The sequence below is a fragment of the Beta vulgaris genome, chromosome 7, assembly GCF_026745355.1.
Source record: "Beta vulgaris subsp. vulgaris cultivar EL10 chromosome 7, EL10.2, whole genome shotgun sequence".
NCBI classification, from domain to species: domain Eukaryota; kingdom Viridiplantae; phylum Streptophyta; class Magnoliopsida; order Caryophyllales; family Amaranthaceae; genus Beta; species Beta vulgaris.
Window position 1 is genome coordinate 33,096,054 of NC_079208.1, and position 23,656 is coordinate 33,119,709.

Here is a 23,656-nt window from a genome sequence, read left to right on the forward strand (position 1 = left end):
GTGATATTCTGTATTTGTGCATCAAATTCCACATAATTTAAGTTTTAGTCTTCGCAAAAACTCAAATCAGAGATTTACGATTATTTCGCACAGTTGCTGGCACTGTGCAATAACAAAGGTTTTGCAAAAATCGATCAAATTTCGTCACTCAATTCAACCCCCCCTTCTTGAGTGTCACCTTGGGTTCTAACAGACCTAAAGTTCTGAAAGCTAGTCAACGTATTCTTGAGCAAGTATATCATCTACTCTTATGGAAAATTGCTGCCCAATTTTTATAAAATGTTGGACCAAGCCTCAGGATATTTTCCTTCAACCATTTCGCAAGAGTCATCCGCCTCAAGCTCTTCCTCTCTTCGATCATACCTTGCCTACTGCGAGTAAAAATTACGTTAGATCCATCCATTAGAATAAAGAATGCAGGACAACAGCCTAAACTATCAAAAGTCTACTTCTTAAATGGATTTTGTTAGAAGAGTGAATAGATTAACTGTTATGCTCGACCGAAACGGGAAAAGACTATAAAAAAGCATATTAGAATAAGTGAAGGGTTTCACTATAGCGCAACGTCACTGGTGTATCCTGAAGTACTGGAAACATCAAACTATGATGGCTTTATATTGAACTGAAGACTTCAGGTAGGATGACTCAAGCAAGAGAGAGTGAGAGATAGCAGATATACTAGAGAATTTGCCAACTAGAGTTAGACGACGAACCTCTAATGACCACACTTCAGTTTACAAGATCCTCCCCCATGCAGATAGTGCAAATTCAATAGATAGAGTTCGGGAATTAAGAACTCAAAGCTCGACTTGTCTATCAAAGATCCAACTAAAAGGCATAGAAGGAGCTTGCTTAGCTCTCTCCCGAGCCCTCTCTTCGAGCCTTCTAATTCTCGGGGGTTAATTGCATACATAATCATGAGCTTTTTACCCCTCTGATGAGCCCGGTATGCTTCTCAACTTCCCAACAGCCCACCATATAAAATCTCCAACATGTCAGCATAGTCCCTGGCGATGTAGACTCCAAGCCGTTCAGTGTAGGCGTGGATTTTTCAATTCCTTCAATGCCTACATGCAGTGTGAGCGCGTTCATTTGACCACCGCATTGTTAAGGTTTAATGAAAAATATGTTTTTGAAGTCGCCAACAATTCTTTAAAAGGAAGAATCATAAATCTAATTGGAAATTAGGAAACTGTAAGGACAAATTCGGGACAAACGTATTACAAGGTTCCTAACAGATTGTCCAATTTTTCAGAATTAATTAGAACAATTCTTTAGGTCTTGTTTTAGCAATAAATGACATGTGGGTAATAAAAGCAACAAAACATGCATAGAACAATTAGATAATAAAATGAATATTATATACAAAAATAAGATAAAAAGAGGTTATAATTTATAAATAGACGCGATTATTAGTTAAATATCTACATCATGACAAAAAACAGTTAGTAATTTCAATAAAATAAAATATAATTATTCAAGGATCTTCAGGATTATACCTATGCCGTTTAGATCTGAGAGCATGATGACCTTGAGGGGAAGCAATCTTGGAACCAAGAATATAGTATGGGTAGAAACAAGAATCGATTTGAAAGATTGAAAGTGTTTGAGTGTTTTAGTATTCAGAGTGTATTTCGGAGTATTCTAGAGATTTTTTTTTCGTAAAATAATAATTTTTAATCTCCTTTGATTAGGGAAATCAACCCATATTCATAGGCGATCAAATGCGTGCGCCTCACCCAAGCACTGCGCCAAGCACGGGCCTACATGGCAGGGGCAAGGACATACCTCAGGCTTAGCTTGGCGCATTGACGTGGTCCACCCAATTAAAAGATTACAAGTGGAAACACGTTTTTGTAACAATAAAAAATTATGTTGCATCTCACACAAGACTTGCGCTAGGCGCAAGACTTTGTGTGGATCATAAGTACACATGTCAGGCACTCATTGGCGCGCCTGACGCAATTTGGCCAATGAGTTGGACGCACGTGGCGCGCTGAGCGCAACCGCCGTGTCCGACGCAGATTCTAGTAGATTCATTTTTTATTCTTCACGTGCTTCTAAGATGCCATTTTTATCCCTAAAATCCGGAGATCAAATTTTGACAGGCTCAAAATTTGATCTATGTTCTAAAGATAATAAAAAAACTTTTACAAAAATATTTATTAAAACATTAAATATTCAATTGGGCTTTAAAAATGAACTTGGAACATTTTACGGGTTTAATTTGCAATTAATGATCATGGTCGTTTAATTGGGCTCTAATAATATTATTCAAACACATATATATTTGATGCGGCCAGCCTTTGCGCCTGACACAACGCACTACATCTGGCACACCCCGCGCTAGGTGCAGGCCTAGCACATGACGCGCTTTCCGTCTGAAATTGTAAATCCAAATCTGTTTAGAGTTGGGATGTTTTTATTATAAATTGAGAGATACGTGCATTATTTCAGGACTACGAGTTCAGTAATATTTCTCCCTGCACTTTTTCTCTTTTAGACTTCTCAACAACTTTTGACTATTTGCTATGGCTTTTGAACCAACGCTAAGTGGGTGGTTGTCATCGCTGACCAATGCTGAGAAGCACGAACTGGGTAGGTGACATATGGAAGTGTTGGCATCCTTAAGGTTTGTGCAATTGGAGTATAATTTGCTTTATGCAGCTGTATGTTAATTTTTAGGATGTGACTAATCACTGCTTTTGTTTTTAGAACCAGGAGATAACTATTTTTCCTGAGGAATTTGGTGCTATAATTGGTTGGCCATGTAGTAAATTACCCTGTGTCCCTAGTCTGGCGGATTATTTTTTTAAGGAATTTGAAAGGTTCATGGATGCCATATAAACGTGTTGGGATCCCTAAGCAAAAATATTCGAAATTGTGTATGGGAGGAATGAAATTGACTAGGTTATCTACAATGTATAGTCTTCCCACTGAAAGGGATAGGAAGACATATCGGATGCGGGCGGTGGTAGTTTATCTGCTTAATCGTTTTTCATTGTGAACGAGGACAACGGTGCTGGCTTTGCCTCCCTGATTACTGTGGGAGAGCAACTGGAGGTATGACGGACACCAATACCACTTTGTGTAAGAGAGATGATCTCCAGTCTGGATGCTATGAAGAAGGACCCGAAAGGGTAAATTTCAGGAAGCCCCTACTGTTGTAGGTAGAAATATGTTTTTCTTTTAATCATGAACAAAATAATTATTTTTCCTTGTATTTTTTGATACATTATGGCTCTCGGCGAAGTAATGATATATAATAATTACGACAAGATTGAATAATGGAATTATGATATTACATCCATAAAAACACACAACACTTAAAAAAAAGAAAACATCGAACAATTTGTTGCGCCAGGCGCGGACTACGGCGTTCAGCGCAGCTGATGTGTTCAGGCGCATGATAAGTGATGACGTCGTTTGTAGGATATTATACGCATTATTACTCGTTAGGAAGCAATAATAACATGTTTTGCATGTATTATTACTCTTTGAGAAGTAATAATAAAATAGTATGTGTATAATGTATTATTACTCGTTAGGAAGCAATAATAGTATAGATTTGTTTTATTGATGCAGATTTGGCTGATGGAGCATTTGAGGCTATTTGATCCTTTTGAGAACATGAAGAGTATAATAAAAGGGGGTTCATTGCCAGGAAGAAGCTTCTTTTACTAAGAAATCATTTGAAGACTGGACTCGTTTCTTTGGGGATGACGAGATGAGCGTCAGATGGGTGGTGCTATGATGAAGGATTGGGTCTATGGTGGGTACACATGACGATTCTCCCTCTGTGAGGTTCTGTAGTCTGTATACCATGACCTTTTATTTTCCTTCGAGAGTATTGAGGCAGTATGGGTACCATCAAATAATTCCTAAAGAGGACACTATTGCTCCCAAAATATATGGTCTAACCTGGAGTAGGATTAAGAAGTGGGAGAGATATTGGGGAGAGCGCCTAATTTGGTATACCTAGGAAAGAATAGAATTTGAGAAGGTGTATAAGAGTTATATCGTATGCTGACTAGAGACCCTGATGGGAGGAAAGAGATGTGGGAGAAGGAATCTTCCGAAGTGACTAAGAGGATGAAATTTACTCCACACACCGTAGGGTAAACTCTAGAGGCGCTGGATAAAGGGGAAAGAGATCAGTGGGGAAACTCATCTGCAGGGAAGAGCTGCCAGAATCCTGTTACTAATGCTTCCTCTATGAAGGGATGTTTATGGCCAAAGGTAGCACTAGTGCGGGAAAGACTAGGGCCACGGATGGCACTGACAAAGAGAAGACTACGCTTAGGAGGTGTGGTAATAAGGGAAAGGGCTGACACAAGAAAGATGACTTGACAGACGGAAACTCTTACAGGCAAAGGGAAGGAACCTATGATGTATTGGGAAAAGAGAAAGGCACAAAAACCAAAGCTACATATGGAGAAGGGAGAAACTTCTACTCAGTGAAAGAGGGAAGAAAATGATGATAGCTTTGAAGTTTCCTAATGAGTTTGTGAAGCTGATTATGAGCTGTGTTTCAACCCCCACATTCACGTTGTTGTTCAATGGAACTCCTTCTGGTTTTTTTCATTCCAAGAGGGGGCTCAGACAAGGGGACCCTTTGTCCCCTCTCCTCTTTGTATTATGCATGGAGTACCTCTCCAGAACTATGAAATAAATATGCAAACAACCTGAATTCAGGTATCACCCTAGATACAAGAGCCTTGATATTAACCACCTATGCATTGCAGATGATCTTATCATTTTCAACAATGGGGGAGTATAGATCCATCAATATGATCTTGCAAGGCATAGAATTATTTGCTGCAAAAAATTATCTTAGGGATAATAAGAATAAATCTGCCTACTCTTGTTGTGGTATGGAGCAACAGGAGAGTCAAAGGGTGAGTGGCATGTCATGTTTCTCCCAAGGTACTCTACCTTTTAAGTACCTTGGGATTCCTAGCTACGCCCACAAAGAAGCTGTCTGCTGCAGATTGTGAGAAGTGGTGGATAAAATGGTGGTTCGAATTAGAGTATGGAGCACTAGACACATCTCTTATGATGGCAGGAAGCAGTAGGTAAACTCAATCCTCCTTAGTATTTGTGTGTATTGGTCACATGTGTTCTTGTTGCCTAAAGTTCTTCTTAAGGAAATAAACTCAATTTGCTGAGCTTTTTTGTGAACTAGCACATGTAATAGTAGTAAAACAGGGTATGTTTAGCTGGATTGATGTTTGCAAGCCAAAGAGCCATGATGGACTTGGGTTCAAGATCATCTTGGTGTGGAATGCTGCAATGGTGGATAAACAAGCGTGGAGTATAGCTATGAAATCTGATAATCTATGGGTGAACTGGGTGCACTACGTGTATATTAAAGACAATCTGTGGAGTAACTATGAGGCTCCACAATCTTCTAGTTGGGCTTTAAAATACATATGTAAAGCCAAGAATGAGATATCAATGAAGTTGGGAGTAGGCTGGTTGGGTACTCATACCTATTCAACTGATGCAATTTATAAGCAACTAGATGACCATCTAGTAAAGATGGACGGGTGTGTGTAGTGTGGGATCATCACAATGTGCCTAAGCATTGTGTTATTAGTTGGTTGACAATGCTTCACAGATTGCAAACGAGGGAAAAGCTGCATACAATTGGGATATGTGCAATTGCTCAATGTCCTATATGTGAGGACCACAGAAACACATGACCATCTTTTCTTTGAATGTGAGTTCAGTAGGCAATGCCTATAGAAGATTTAAAGGTGGTTGGGTATTCATCAATCAACCATGAATTATACCCAACTCTTTGCCTCGATCCACAAGAGATCAAGAGCTATAGCAAATTCAGGAGACAAGTGATGAATTCAAGCATAGTGGCTACCGTATATGCTGTGTGGCAAGAAAGGAACAATGCCATGTAGAATATGCAGGTTAGGAGTGTGCCTAGTTGTATAAAATAAATAAAGTATAATGTAAAGTTAAGCTAATAATATTCGTACTTACTTACCAAAAAAAAAAAAAAAAACATGGAAGAAAAGGCTGAGAAGGGGAAGGAAAAGAAGGATTGATTGCAACAATGAGTTTAGATTATTTCCTGCTTTTTTGTTTTTATTTCAAGTTATTTTTTTAGGTTGATTTATTGCTTTCAACAAGGCTTAGATGCCACATATTTATGTTATAAAGTAGTCAGAACGTATGTTTTATTTTATATCCAGCAAAATTAATAAAAACAAGGTTTATTTTTAGTTAGACTAAAGTCGGCCTAAATATGTCGCAAAAACAGTTGTCGTATTATATTTTAACATCCTAACGAATGCCGGTATAACGATCGAACCATCTACACAGCAGGGTAGTGCGTTAAACGCGTAGAGCTGCGTCTGGCGCAGTGCGCTACACTGGGCGGAGCTTTTGTGTGTTTGGCGCAAATAGTGTGTCTTCTCCTTTTTTTTTTTTTTTTTTTTTTTTTTTTTAGACTCGTACAAACCTTGTATATGGTTGCCTATGTATCCAAATAGGTATCAGGTCGCACGTAGTTCATGCTAAAGAATTGGATTACTTATACCAATCAAAAGAATTGGTTGTGCTTACAAATAAAATTTTATTCAGTTGATCAAGATTGTAGACCTGGCCATAGGCCGTGCTGGGCCTGACCGTGGGCCAGCCGCGGGCTGGGGATTATTACGGGTCGGGCCAGGCACGAGCCCAACTATCTCGTGTCGTGCCGGGCCGAGCTGATAATATTGAGAACAATGTCCATAGCACGGCACGGCCCACGTGCCTGGCGGGCCGGGCTCGTGCTCACCGCGGGCCTGGCCCGTAAATCACAGCTTTTTTAAAAAAAAAATCTGATTTCATGCTGGTGCTTTGATAACTTTGCTTCTGTGTTTCCTCCCTCTGCAAACACTTTATTTGCTGCTGAATATGACCCTAAGGACCACATGCCAACTTTTCTGTTTCGAATAACTGCAACATAAGGGATACGTGATTTCATGTCCTTTGGACGCGTGTCACAAAGTGACTGTCCATAAACATCCCCACACTTCAATCTTCTATTCTTCTTCTTCATTTTTAAGTCATTTTTTTATTTCATAAATCTGTTTTTATATTCTTAGTTTTTGGTGAGATGTTTTTATATTTTTTGGAAAATTTGGATTAATTAATAGTATGTGTCATGGATGTCTTTCTCTTTCTAGACCTCTACTTTTTACTTTTTCAATTTTTCTTCTGTTAATTGTTACCAGAGTAACTGTCAATTTTTCAAAGTTAATTGTTACCCATTACCAATTTCATATTTTCTAACATTGTATATTTCATATTTGTATTTATAAGTTTATTTTTTATTTTATATATTTGTATTTATAAGTTAATCATAGTGAAAAACAAAAAGTAAAAAGTAAAGAAAATTTATTTACGGTAACATTGTAACTTGAAAAATACCTCAAAATTATTACTAATCTCTTGATAATATTAAAAAGGAACAAAATAACTAGATTCTTAAAAACTAAAGACATTACAAACAATAAGAAAGTTACATTACATTGATTGAGAACTATTATCATCACTCATCATCATCATCATCATCATCATCATCTATTTCTTGTTCAAGATCGTCGGCTAATTGAATTGATTGAGAACTATTATATCCAGAAGCCGACGTGCCTTCATCATTATCGTTTTGTACATACGACTTATCTTGAGATCGATCTTCGGCATCAAACCAATCTTTGAAAGAGACACACATTTCAAGAGTTTCGGGTTTTAAACTTGATCTTCTATCATCTAGCACTCTTCCTGATGCGCTAAAAGCTCATTCGGATGCAACAACTGATGAGACTTGGATAGCAACAATATCACGCGCCATCGCCGCCAAAATTGGATACTTTGTGCTTTGTCCTTTCCATCACTCCAGTAGGTCAAGTCCAAACTTTTCTTCATCATCCATACCTTTCATAAAATCATAGCTTAGATACATTTGTAATTCAGAAACATCACTTTGAGTTCTTTGGGATGATTCAGTACTAGAAAATTTAGACATCATATTAGCAAGTTGTGCAAATAAACCTTTTGACAGTTTACTTACGCTCTTGGATGATTTAGAAGGAGCAAATCGAGTAATTGTTCCATATTTATTTTCATCAATTCGAAATAGTTCGAAAAATCGAGTGGTCACATTAGTTTTAAAAGATCCAACATCACTTTCAAGTAGCATGCATTGAAAATAAATATCAAGTAACAAGAAAGTACCATCATATTTTTGCCATGGATCAAAGATAGAAGCAAAAAGATAAATAATAGGAAGCTCCGTATAATATTTGCGCCATTTCACCTCCTTTACGGGAATATAGTCATCATAAGTTTCTTCGCCACGATGCTCATAAAAAAGTTGAGCAAGTAAACATGCATTACTAAGTAAAGATTGAGAACATGGATTATAAATAGAAGAAAAGCAATGGGTCATGCTATATAACAATTGTAAGAAGTTCATATACTTTTCACAATTGTTCCAATCATACTCTAATAAAGCCATTTGTGGAAATTTTTGATTGAAGAAAATCGTTATTGGAATTTTATACTCGATTGCCTTACTCAACATGTCATAAGTGGAGTTCCACCTAGTCGGACAATCGGCTTTGAGTTTTACCACCTTTATCTTTTGCTGACGAAGAAATGCGTTCCACTGCTGAAGTCTCATAGAAGAACTGTTAATAGAAAGAATTGCAGTTCTAATTTTCTTATAAAAGGGACCAATAGCACTAGTTCCATCTCTCACACATAAATTTAAAACATGACAGATGCATATAATGTGAAGTGCTTCTTCATCTAAAATTAAATCAGGTAATTGTTGTTTGACCATGTTTGCACTGTATGTCATAGACGTTGCATTATCAAAAGTTATGGACATAATTCTAGTCCTAAGACCATACTCATCAATAGCTTGCATTAGATGATGAGCAATGTTAAGACCAGTGTGGGGGTATTCTAACATTCTAAAATGAATAATACGCTTTTGCAACAACCATTACCATTCATCATCTATCCGATGACAAGTCACACACAAGTAATGTAGTCCATAACCACCATCCCATGCATCTGCAGTTAAAGAAACTCTACAAGGAAGATTACTTAATAGTTGAATTAACCTTTCTCTATCCTCTAAATAGTTTCTCATCGCGGATGAACGAGCAATTTTTCTAGAAATTGGCTTGTGTTGAGGTTGTAGTGCTTTGTTGATGTAATTATTAAAAGGTTCATTCTCAGCAAAAAGAAAAGGTTGTTCAACATGCACAAGCATTTGCCTGATTTCGTCCCTATTCCTCTCATAATTGTAAGTGAAATCGCGTGGATGATACTGAGAGATTTTGGGTTGTGCTGGATCGCTAGAGGGTTGACCACATTTTTTGGAGTGTCTAGCTAAGTGACCCGTTCCTTGTTTAGATATAGCAGATAAAATAATGTTACATGTTTTGCACTTAGCTTTGCTTTCATCCTTATTTAATAAAACGTACCTCCAAACCTTACTCTTTCGATGTTTCTTAGTTGTCATTTCCTCTTCCGTACACCACTCATCTAATGGATTAGGGATTTCGAGGAAGGGCCTATCCACTGATTGTCCACTAGATCTGGATTCCATGCTAGGCATTGTTGATGAAAATTGAGGTATAGTTTCGGTGGAATGGTAAGAACTAGGATCTTGTGGTGTGCCAAATCCGTAATAGGGTTGGTATGTTTTTGGTTGAAATCCCAGAGGGGGATTCATACCGATTGCAGAAAGCGGTTGGTTCATTTGGCTATAATGATGGAATCCCATGTTTTGAGGTGGCGGCATCGACACATTTGGGTTTTGTTGGTCACTAGAAGTAGCTATGTGTTTGGCTTTTTTGGATGAGGTATTTGGTTTTTATGCCATTGCATAAATAAATTCACAAAAAAAGATATACTCAATTAAAATTAACAAAAATAACACTAATTAATATAAAAGGAATCAATTAACAATAATAGCTAATAACGTACTAATAATATAATTGTAAATAGAAAATGATTAGTAATAATAAACTAAAAATGATTGAAACAAAGTTGAGTTAGACCGTACAACCAATATAGTAGAAATAGAATTACGAAATGTGAAAATCGCAACTTCAAAGGTTACTTGAATGATCTCAAAAAAATCTTCACCCAAAGAAGAAGTAATTTTGTAGTAGTACTATTAATTTTTTGAAGAGCTAAGTGTTAGTGTATAATTGAGAGATTTTGTTATTTAGAAATTGAGTACTTTGATAATTCTAAATTGAGGAGATTGAAATAATACAGAAGAATGAATGATGAGATGAGAGTGATGAGTTGTTTGGAAAAAATAATGAAATTTTGGTGCATATATAGGAACTGGAAAAAAACTAGCAGTTGCAAAATTAGTTGTTGGTGCATAAGAACGTTGCAAAATTTGCAATATCTTCACTCTTGCAGTATTGTGTAGTTATGAGTTGTGTATAGTGACATAGTGTACTTGTGTGTTGTCATTGTCATGCAGTAAATGAAAAGCAAAACAAGCCAAACTTGCTTTTTCAACTTCATCAACGGCTAGAAGTGGCGCCTGGCAACTTCAGCAATATTGCTTTTTCGTGCGCCCAGCCCACGGGCCAGCTCACGGGCCCAGCCCACGGGCCTGGACGGGCCATTTCCTCGGGCTCGTGCCGGGCCGGGTTTAATCCTAAATTCTTCCGACGTTCGCGGCCCACGGCTCATGTTATGGACAGCGGCCGGGCCTATAACGGGCTCGGGCCGGACCGGGCCTAGAACGCGCCAGGCTCCGGCAGCCCGCTGGCCAGCCTGGCCCGTGGCCACCTCTACAAGATTGGTTAGAGTATGAAATTTAGTGTCGTCCATGTCGATTAGTTGAGCTGCTCTTCCATATAGGATCGTCTTGACGATATATGGACGACCCAGGTAAGTCTGAATTTACCTCGAGGATCTAACGCATTTTTCCTTAATGCCTTGAGCAATAAGTCACCTTCTTTAATATTTCAGGGTTTGACCTTCTTATTGAAAGATCGTGCAATACGATTTTAATAAAGCTCCACATGATGCAAGGGAGCTAATGTTCGTTCATAGAGTAAGATGAGCTCTTCGAATCTAGCTTTGGCACAGCCAGCTTCAGGAATTTGACTTTCCAAGACAATGAGTAGGGATGGTATTTCCAATTTAATAGGCTGGATAGCTTCTACTTTATAGACAAGAGAGTAAGGCGTAGCTCCAATAGATGTTCAAATAAACGTACGATATTCCCATAAGGTAAAGTGTATCTTGTCTGGCCTATCCTTATAATTTTCGGTCATTTTCTGGATAATGACTTTGATATTTTTGTTAGCATCCTCTACAACACCGTTAGCCAGGGTCTATAAGGGTATGAGCGATGGTGCTTGATGTTATATTTTTCAAGGACATGCTCACACTCGGCTTGAAAGTGGGCACCTTGGTCTCTTATGATCTCATGGGGAAACATAACGACAAATTATGGTGCTTGATGCTACATGCTTTGTTGTTAATTTGGCTTCTACCCACTTAGTGAAGTACTCTATTGCCACAAGGATGAATTCATGTCCCCCAGTACCAGGTGGTATTATTTTACCAATGATCGCAATACCCCAGGTTGAGAATGGCCAAGGTGAACTAAAGGTATATAACAAAGAGGGTGGGACACGTTGTAAGTTAGCACATAGTTGACATTTTGGACAAGTTTTGGCATAGAGGTAAGAATCTTTCTCCACTGTAGTTCAGTAATAACCTAGGCGCAACGATCTTTTAGGCTAACATGCGTCCATTCATGTGCGTGGCACATATCCCATCATTAGTTCGATCCATAATTGTCATGGTATCTGGTTTATTGATGCATAACAGGGGCACACCTTATGGCATTCTTTTATATAGAGTCCCATTATACTCAACATATTAGGAGGCCAAGAGCCTTAAGGCATGATGGGCTCTTGCTGAAGCTCCAAGTGGATATTCTTTTTTTGGTGAGGTAGTTGAGGATGTCAGTAAACCAAGGTTCAGAAGGGACAATATCTGGCTTAGTCTCTACGGTGTGAACGTAAGTACACTAGTGCCTTTTCTCGATGATAAGGGGCAATTCTGGCCTGGTGCGAGGAATCCTAATCATGGAGGCTAAGCGAGCGAAAGCGTCTGCAAATTGGTTTTATTCTCGAGAAAGGTATGTATATTATATTTCAGGGATTTGTTTAGTGATGGCTTCTAGATGATTTTAGTATTGCAAGAGGCTTTGTTTTCTAACTTTTCATCTTATAGAGATTTGGTTGATGATCAAAGATGAATCACCATATACTCTTAGTTTCCTAATGTTGAGGAACACTGCACCCTGGAGCCCTATGATACATGCTTTGTACTCGGCTGCGTTATTAGTAACATCAAAGTCGAGCTTAATAGAGAGAGGAGTGTGTTCACCTTCAAGTGATACCAGGATTACCCCAATGCACATCCTTTGTGGTTGGAAGCATCATCGAAGTATAGTGCCCAACTTTCATCTTCCGTCATGAGAAGGTCTTCATCAGGCAACTCATATTCTTCACGAGATTCATCTATAGGGAAATATAGTAACAAGTCTGAAATGGCGTTGCCTTTAATAGATTTGCGAGCGATAAATTTTAACTCAAATTCGACCAACAGGACTACCCAACGGGAGAGTCTAGCATTGAGGATTGGTTTTGGAATAAGAACATAAGAGGATCTAGTTGTGACACTATATGTATTGTGTGGGTAAGCATATAACCTCTAAGCTTCTTAGTGGCTCAGACTAGTGCAAGACAAAGCTTTTCTAAGGGTGTATAACGAGACTCGTAATCTAAGAGATTTTTAGTAAGGTAGTAAATGGCGCATTCTTTCCCTTCAACCTCTTGCGCTAACATGGCCTCAACTACGGTCTGAGTCACAGTCAAATAGAACCTTAAAGGTATGTGTGGCAAAACAGGTATCAAGACAGGTGAGTTGGATAAATACTCTTTATTTTTTCAAAGGCTTTATGGCAATCCTCATCCCATTCGGCAGTGACACTTTTCTGAAGCTTATTTAAGACACGCTCACAAACCATGGTTGGTATAGATATAAACCTATTAATGTATTGAATTTACCCCAGAACCTCCTAATCTGTTTTTCATTCTAAGGTGGAGGCATGGTCATGCTGGTTCTTATTTTAGTAGGGTCAATTGCAATCCCTCTAGAACTGATGACATGACCTAGGAGTTTTCGTGAAGTGACCCCAAAGGCCCATTTTTGGGAATTAAGTCTCATGTTGTATTTACAAATCCTCATGAAGAAATTCTCAAGGGCGGTATGATGTCCCTCTCTATCTTTGGACTTAGTTATCATGTCATCTACATAAACTTATACCTCTTTATGCATCATATCATGGAGAAGGGTAGTCGCAGTTCGTTGATAGGTGGCCCCAACATTGTTTAACCCAAAGGGCATAATGGTGTAGCAAAAGGTTCCCCATGGTGTGGTGAAGGTAATCTTTTTGTAATATCTTCCTCGACCATTTTTCCCTAATTATATATACCTTGCATACCCGTCCATAAAAGAGAGAAGGGCATGATTGGTAGTGTTGTCTACTAAGACATCTATGTGAAAATAAAACTCCAATCATTGAGGTCTCTATAGTCAACACACATTCTAATTCTGCCATCCTTTTAAGGCACATACACAACATTAGCAATCTAGTCAGGGTAATTAACCACCTTTAATAAAACCTACATTAAGTTGTTTATTGACTTCCTCTTTGATTTTAAAAAGCTACATGCGATTTTATTCTGCTCAACTTTTTTTTTTGATAGGTTTCATCCCTTCGATTACGGGAATAGTATGCTGAGAAATTGTGTGATCAATGCTTGGCATGTCTTTGGAGGACCCTGCGAATACGTCGATATATTCGACTAACGTTTTGATTAATTGAGTGCACTCACGTTTATTTAATGTTAATCCAATTCTTACCTTCTTTGGTTCATTATAATTTGAGAGATTAAATTTATTCTGTTTCCTCGATGATTGGAGTTTTATTTTCATGTTCTTCCACTGCTTTAATGAATTCTTTTTCAGATTCATCATTGCAATCATAAGGAAAAGGAGAAGAGGAAGTAGAGATGTTGCACAAGTCATAAGCAAATGAGTTCATGTTACTGAAATCAGAAATCATAGAGTTAAACAATGACTCAATAAAAATTAAAGACTCTATTTGGACATTAGGACTAACAAGCTTAGACATAGTCCCAACCGGGACAACACTAGACTCAACAGACTCACTCAATCTCAGAATCTGACTAAAAGGACTCGGATTCTTCATACATCGGCCCTTCCCTAGTGGTAAAGACCATCCTCTTTCCGTCTGGAGTAGTAAGCTTGATAGTATTCCTCTATTCTTGTGTGGTGCCATTTGCAAGAGTGATCAGCATACCAAGGTCGAAGTCTTCATTCTGTAGCACAGCCTGATTATGAGCAGTATTATCTGGGCATTTGACTCATTGTTGACCGAACATAAGTCCCAATGCCTTGTAGTCTAAACAGTCTTCAGTGAACTATTTAATTTTGTGATCAGGAATCGCTTCTTCCAGGAAGTGACAATCAATAAATAATTCTAATCCGCGGTAGATCACTCCCTCCTGAGCCTGATAGAATGGTTCAGAGAATTCATGGCAAAGATAATCTTCTTATTACCTTAAAAATTGCCCATTCAGAGTGGGTCGATAAGGAGAAAAAGGGATACTATCCTTGTCTTTGGTATTGCGGTATGCCATGCGTTGTGCAATACGTTCTATGAGCTCTTTCCTGGTGGGATTGTATCCTAAGCAAAACAAAATTTCCACTAATTTAGAGTTAGTGACAAGAATTGCTCCAGACTTATTGCGACCTAGTGACATGCATGGGAAGTGTCCCTTCTTGCACATGATGTAGTTGAGTGCTAGATTGGAGGAACAATCAAACTTAAATGGCGTTAAATCCTCTTCAATGAGGGCTACCTCTTCGGGATCAAACCCCCAAAGATCTTCATGATCATCATTATGATCAATGTGGATCAGAGGTTTTACTATTACTTGTACTTTCATTGTAGAGGTATCGAGAGTTACGAGAATGCCATCCACAATCATCTTGACCTTTTAATGCAAGGAAGATGGGAATGCACCAAGCTCGTGAAGCTTTGGTCGTCCTAATGGTAACTTGAATGAGGCCCTTATATTAATGCAAGGAAGATGGGTGCGCTTTTCTATAACCCCTGTAGAGATGTTTAGGGCTACAATTCCCATGGATCAACAACGAGAATTTATATGCTCGGATACATTGATGAGAAGGACTAAAATTCACATTTTTGAAACCTAAGCGATGCAGTTTGCAATGAACACACCTTAATGACAGATCCATTGTGTACTAATGTCATGGGGACATTCATACTCATGCATGCTACAGTAAGATGCAGAGCTTTATTGTGTTTGCTTCCTTCAAAATGAACGTCATCATTGTTGCCTTGGGTTGGTTTATTAGCACTTAGGAAACTAACCAACCCTACAGGTGAGGTATCAGATGACACATTCATGTTTTGTGAGGACATTTAGTAATGTCACGCGATGCTCGTGAGAAAAAGCTATTAATTGGCAAATGTTAACATCGGCTTTTGTTTTCATGAGCTTTTGGATGAGGGAGTTCTCTTCGGGAAGAACTCCTTCAGGAGATGCAGATGTTGTGGGAAGATTATCTTGAACAAGCTGAGTTAGCTTTCCAGTTCGACTAAGCACTCGTACGGACTCTTCCTCGTAGCTTTTGTACCAATCCATTGCTAATATAATGCGATCAATTTGGGAATCATTGATTCCTTCATTGTCGTACAATCCTAGGGGTGGAGGGATGCATATTCCCCGGATATAGTCATTTTCAGCACTAACATAGTCCTCTTCCTTATCACTATCCTAGATACCATTAATATTTGGTGATGTGCTGGCAATAACGATAGCGGAGACAGGATACCCTATCAGTGTGATAAAGGGAGATGGATCATAGCAGCTTTTGTAACAATCCATAGCCAGAACGTTGTTTAATGGCTTATCTTGATTGTTAGGCTTCTTCCCTACAAGAGGAACGAGAAGTCTACTTTCATCAATCATATCTTGGATGGCGTGTTTCAATTTAAAACAATCCTTTGTTTTATGACCATTCCCTCTATGGTATTTGCAGTAAGAATTTTTGTCCCAATATCGAGTCTTTTTACTTTCCGCCGGATTTAACTGGGCTCTTCAGTGTTGCCTTATGTTGAATCTCTTCAGACAAAGTCGCCCTGCAGTCGAAGCATCGTCAATCATTTTTTTATTATTTTTTTTCATTTTCATTTTTCGTGCCGTTCTGTTCACTTTTTTCATTTCTTCGTTTTCTATTTAGTTTATTCTTTTTACTTTTTGTATGTGATTATGTTAAATTAGTTCTAGTTTTATTTTCTGATTAGAATATCTGATTGTTTTATTTTATCTATGAGATAATGTAATCTTTATTTTCATTATTTTGTTTTTTTTGAAGTCAATACATGAACTCAAAATGTTTTTTCTGAATTTTTTTCACCTTTCGAATTTAATGGCAAAATACAAAAAAAATTGTTTTTTTGACCTATACTTGTACCTATTGCTGCGATTTCTGGTAAAAGCAGCAGCAATATGATTATTATTTATTATAAAATAGAGTATATTGTTGCGGTTTGCCCTTAAAACCGCAACAATATACTAAATTTTTTCTAATATAAAATAAAAATATATTCCTGCGGTTTACGCTAGAAACCGCAGCAATATGCTAAAATATTATTGCGGTTAAAAATCGCAGCATTATATTAATTACCTATTGGTGCACCCTTAATTGATGCACAACCAAAACCGCCGCAGGAGACCACTTAATGACCGCAACAATAAGCATTTATTCTACTAGTGGCTTGAGCCACATACGCCACCCAGAGCTGTAAAAAGAGCAAGGTACCAAGCGTTTGAGGATGAGTTTATACCCGAGGACTACCACGTAGCGTCAAACCTTAGGATTGTTACCTACATTTTTGATGATGAAGGGAATAATAGGACCTTTATCGCTGTAATTGTGGAAAATCAGGTTGCACGTGTACTGGACGTAAGAAATGAGGAAGAGGGAGATCCTATTGAAGATGAGCCTGCTGAAGGGGATTCGATTGAGGAAGAGTCTGTAGAGTTAGAAGAGCCCATAGAAGAATAAGAGTTTATATAGAAGAAGAGGAAGAACCCCTAAAGGAAGAGGAACCTATAGAGGATGACGAGCCTATTGAGGACGAAGCTGGCATGGAAGAAAGAATAGAAAATCCTGAGTCACATGACGAAGCTCACCCGTTATGGTCCCTAGTTTCTTGTTAAAATATAATTAGGATTGGAGTATTATTTTATTTTTTCTTTTATTTATTTATTTCAGTTTTAATAAGCCTTGCATCCTAAGTCGTAAGTTAACATTGTTTATTCTTTTATTTATTTATATTATGTTTCCCATTAATACATTTCTTTTCATTCTTTTATTATTGGATGTGACGTCTTATTTGAGATGTATATATTGCAAGTCAATAGAGACTTAATATTTGTTTGCATTAAAAACGTATTGTATGAATGTGCAAATTTGTAATGGTTAAGTGAATAAACGATTATGTATATGTCATTGAGATAATTGTTGTGTTATTTCCAGCGTAAGATAATTTGATCGAGAGGCACACCTGAAACCTAACTGAATGTCGACCAATCGATACGTGACTTAGTGCAGATTACAACTAACCTAGTCCAAGGTCATAACTGGGATGGGGACTTGTCTGAAAAGGTTTCCCATAGGAACCCACCAGTACTGAATGGGAAGGGGGGGGGGGGGGCGAGGAATGGGAGAATTGGGTTGGGGAGTTTGATAAGTTTTTCCTTATCATCATCAGCCTAGATGAACAGATTGCGCCCTTAGCTAGCTATTACCTACAGGGATATGCTACTTTTGGTGGACTCAAGCTAAGGACAACCTCTTAAAACCGCCTGCCTTTGGGTGGGAATCTTTCGAAAAAGCCTTAAAGGATAAATATTACCCACCATACCTCAAAAATAAGAAAGCCCAAGAGTTTATGATGCTAGAATAAGGGATCCTGAAATTACATTGAGCTGATGAGATTTACTCCTGAAATTACACCTACGGAGGAAGTTAAGGCCTCACGTTTTGAATTAGGGCTTATCCTTGACCTGCAAGGGAGGTTGGGGGGAGATATCTTCACCTTGTTAGACCATGTTTTTGGCAAAGCTTCTCATTTATATGCCATAAGGAAACGAGAGAAAAGGGGGTAAACAAGGTGAGAAACGAAAGGAGAACCTAAACCCTTCAAAAATTTAGAAAGAAACACCATGGGAACCAGAACAACCAAAACTCCTAAAGAAACATCGGTAAGGGACCCAACAACAACAACACTCACCACAATAACAGTTACAGGAATAATAACACCAACAACCACAGACTTGAGCGTGTGTACAGGTGTAAGAAGGGACCAAGCAACCATCCTAGGAGAGCTTGCAAGTGTAATAAGGTGGAGTGTCGTGAATGTGGGACCTTGGGCCATAGGGCGTATGAGTGCTACTCAAAGAATAAAGCTAACCCCAACGGTTAAAAGAAAGGGAATTGTGGAGACAAGCTTAGGAATGCCCTTTGAATGGAATGGGAATGGTGGAAATGCATAAAATGGGTCAGGAACGCCAATTACTCCAAACCACCAACCAATACCAATAATCAGGCACCAAATGGGGACCGTGTGACCAACAACAGGGATAATAAGGGGAAAGAAAAGTTATATATGATGACGGATAACAAAGAGCAAGCTCGTAGGGATGTTGTCACGAGTACTTTTTTATCAACTCTATTCCTGTTAAAGTATTGTTCGGTTCTGAAGCATCGTTTTCTTTTATTGGCCCATACATCTGTTGGAACTTTAGAATTGGGTGAGTCTGAGTCAATTTCTATGCCTATAGTTATTCAGCTTGGGGATACTGTTAATTGCTTTATGAAATTCCTAAACGTTTCACTGAAAATAGGGGAGAGATTTTTTCCTTTCGATCTAATAGAGTTTACTTTATCGAACCTAGACGTCAATTTGGGAATGATTGGCTTGGGAAGTACAAGGCTAAGATAGATGGTGATGCATAGAAGGTGGAATAGAGTGATCCTTCGGGAAGAAGGGTGTCATATAGGAGAATACCTCAACAACCTGGGATTAAAGTAATTAATGCTTTGCAACTTAAGAGCTATATAGATAAAGGATGGCCTTTATTTATGTGTCCCGTGAGAAGGGTTGAGGATGATCCATTGAGACTTGAGGATGTGCCTATAGTAAGAGAGTTCCAGGATGTTTTTCCTGAATAAATATACGGTGTGCCTCTAAAGAGAGATGTTGAGGTCACTGTTGACCTAGTACCTGGAACTGGACCTATCTCCAAACCTCATACCGAACACTCCAGCGGAAATGAACGAGTTGAAAAACAAGTTGTAAGAACTACTCGGGAAAGGGTATATTAGACCTAGTATATCACAATGGGAAGCCCTTGTCTTGTGTGTGAAGAAGAAGGAGGGTAGTTTAAGGTTGTGTATAGATTACAGTGAGTTGAACAATGTCATTGTGAAAAACAAATATCCATTACATAGGATAGATGACTTGTTTGATTAACTTCAGGGGGCAGGGATGCTATCCAAAATAGACTTAAGGTCATGTTACCATCAATTGAGGATTATTGATGATCAAGATATACCTAAGACTGCCTTCATGACTAGATATGTACACTATGAGTTTAATGTCATGCCTTTTGGATTAACTAATGCACCTCTTGTTTTCCTGGATCTCTTGAATAGGAATTTTTTACCGTACCTCGATAAATTAGTAATCGCGTTCATAGACGATATACTGATCTCACTAAAGGAAAAATATGCAAGGGTTGCGGTCGAAACAACCCTAAGGGCTGCGTTATTGGCCAACATCCCTTCAGCTAAAAGGAAGCGTTGCGGTTTTTTACTGTAACCTTTCTTCAGGAAGGGCTGCAGTTTTTTCAAAAATTGCAGCCCTTCAGTAATTGAAGGGTTGCGATTTAGGGAGAAAAATTGCAGGCGTTCACTTTTAGAAAGGTTGCGGTTTAATAAAAAAGCATCCCTTCAATTTTGGAAGGGATGCGGTTTAATAAAAAACGCAGCCCTTCATAATATTAAAGGGTTGCGTTTTTTCATAAACCGCAACCCTTCTATAATAGAAAGATTGTGGTTTATGCCTAAAACTGCAACCCTTTTTTAAGTTTTTTTGAAACCGCAACCCTTTTTTAAGTTTTTTATTCTTCTAGACATAATTCCTTAGTGTTTCAATCTTTTAGTAGAGTTTTTCAAGCTTTGGGAAATTGTAGAAAATTTTATCGAAACATAAAATAAATTGCTGGGAAGTTGTAGGAAGAGTAAACCACTTGGGATAAGAAGTTTTAAGTGCACTAAGCAACCTAAATGAAGGTACACACTTAGTTTGTATTGTAATCTAGAGATTTTCCTACATGTGGTCAAATGATTGTTTCTTTATATTTTGAAGCATGATTGTGAAAATGAAATATCATTTGATATACATATTAGTATGTGTGCTTTGAATATGTGACATGGATTTGGCATTCTATGGTTCACTGGAGATGTTTTACTTATCCTAAATTGCCATGTTTACGCTTCTAGATGAAATTTGTTAAGTATATGGAATTGTATCGTTATGAAACATTAAATGTCTTGGTTTATAATCACGGAAGTGAGGTGTGAGCATACACCCGGGTTAGGGCGGGTAGTCCCTAACTGTTACCCAACCAGGAGGGGAAAATCCTGGCGGAGTAGGACATGTCTGGGTTAAGTCTTGCAAGCAGAACAATAAAAGATGGGTTGACGACCCTCAATAGTTTGTTACACTCGCGTTCATATTACAAGAATGATCTTATGAAATCTCTAAGTATTTCAGCTGGTTATGATTACTTGCTATTATGATGATGTGTTATCAATTAGTTTTCAAAACACACCTAAACTTGTATTTTCTATTATACAGTGTGTACTCAGATTTGCTGATATTGTTGTCATTTCAGTGGCCTGTCACTTCGTGGGTGGCAGAGTCAAACTTTGTTGCAGGTTGAAACGAGGACATTTGATGAAAGAGTTCAGGTTTGTAATAGACTTTTAGTAATGTAAATTAAGAGATAAAATCTAATAATTGGATGCAAAAAGGCCAAAATAGGCCTTAAATGACCTTTTTTTGGGAATATTTGCTACTTATTGGTTTCTAAATCTATTAACTATTACTTGTCGATCTAATCTAAACTAACAAAATACATATATTAATAATTACATACCGTTTGAATATCATCGTTGTTATTGCAACGGTTGACGACATTTAATATGAACCTCATGACGTAATAACCACATGCAAGTTCATCGTCTTATTGCGGACACTTTAAGTTTCACCAAAACATGCATCCAAAGACATTTACGGTAGATGTTTATAAGTATTTAGCAAAAAAGGATATTTCTATATACATGGACAAACAAATTCCTCATATTACCTGGACTGATATCCAAACAGGAGCTTTTGCTAGTCCAAGTTTTCGTCCACTAGTTTTCTTTATCTCATGTTAGATGTCTACAAGTATTTAGCAAAAAAGGATGTTTCTATATATATGGATAAGCAAATTCCTCATATTACCTCGACTGATATCCAAACAGGAGCTTTTGCTAGTCCAATTTTTCGTCCACGCACTAGTTTTCTTTATCACACTACATCAATACATCATAATAAGATCATGTAATATTAATAAGTATATATACATACACACACACACACACAGAGACATATATATATATACATATTATATGTATATATATAAATATAATATATATACATATTATATGTATATATATAAATATAATATATATATATACATATTATATATATATATAATATTTATATATATAGACACACACACACACACGCACGCGCGCGCACACACACACACACACACACACACACACACACACACATATATATTTACACATATATATACACACACACACATACACACACACACACACACACACACACACACACACACACACACACACACACACACTCACACACACACACACACACACACACACACACACACACATATATATATATATATATATATATATATATATATATTATATATATATATATATATATATAGTTTTGGTTAGACTACCTATATAACAATGATTTGAGGAGTAAGGACCGTCGTGGTTAGTTTTCACCGCAATGCATCGAAGTGGTACACTTCGTTAGTTGACAAACATATCACAACAAGTGTCCAATGAGCACTACAACAACAAGGAAATATACTATTAATCATAGAATAGTTAGAACTTAATTATTGAATAAATAGAAGTAATGTGGGTTTAACAAACATACCTTTAAATATACGGGACAAGGATGATCTAAACTTCTAAACAAGATGATGCTTTGAAACTCATTTCAATGTAATCTTTCACTTCGACTTTTTTTTTTCAAGCAATTCTCATCTCGTATTATGGTTGGACATAACCAACCAAACATATTTGGGCCACTTGATCCATTCAATTTATTGTATAATAACCTTAGAAATGTTATTGATTACTAGTAAACTTTCTTATTATGGAAGTTGAATTCAAAACTAATTGAACATATACTTATTACGTATTATCTCATGAATGTTTGTATCATGGAAACACATAACTCTTCCTCACATAAGAATTCTTTGATATCCACATTAGAAATGAAGGTCGATGACTCCTCAATGTAGTGGAATTGTTGCGCATCCAAAACAAACTCTATTGCACTATCGTCGGCTAAATCGCTAGTGCACTCATACAACCAAAAGCATGGAATAGTGAGGCCTCGCAACACAACTGGATCTAGAATAAGTAGGTTCTTTGCACATGAAATATTTGCCTTCACCTTCTTATCGGTGAACCAGCCTTATTTGCCTTCTTGTCATGTGAACCCACCTTTCCCGAAACCTTATAATTAGTAAAAACTAAAGATATTACTAACTCTATATATATCATAGGGAATAGAAAACCAAAAGACGCATATATATAGTATGTTAATCATTGTACCTCATCTGAAAACCGCACCAATTAACGCGGCTATATAACATAACTACCAATTGCATGGCTCAGTGAATGTAGATTAACTTTTGGTTGCGGTAGCGGAAGAGGTAACTCTTCAAAACTAGTGACGATCGCATTGATGGTGACCACATAGTGATTATCGTCCACTAACTGGTTATGCAAGCATACTCGGTTACTCGGGGGCTGTGCATGACCAAATGCTACCAGAATGAATCTATCAGGACCATCCCCTCGAGCTAAGAGCTCACATGTGCTCTCCTCCTTTAAAATATAACTCCATTTATATTATTTCATTGAAAAACTCCATTAAAAAAAGTAAAATAGTAGTTTATAATTAATAGAGCAAATAGATGAAGTGATTACCTTCAGCTCGAGTACTGGAGGTGGATCAAATGAAGGTATCATCTTATCATCGGATCCTTGGGGATCACTGAAGGAATGAGGG

At 37.6% G+C, this 23,656-nt stretch overlaps 1 pseudogene; it reads right to left on the minus strand.

Annotated features, from left to right (window-relative positions):
- Window positions 1–797: 797 nt before the first annotated feature.
- The window catches only part of LOC130589527 (stearoyl-[acyl-carrier-protein] 9-desaturase, chloroplastic-like), a 61,336-nt pseudogene continuing 38,477 nt past the window's right edge, over window positions 798–23,656 (minus strand).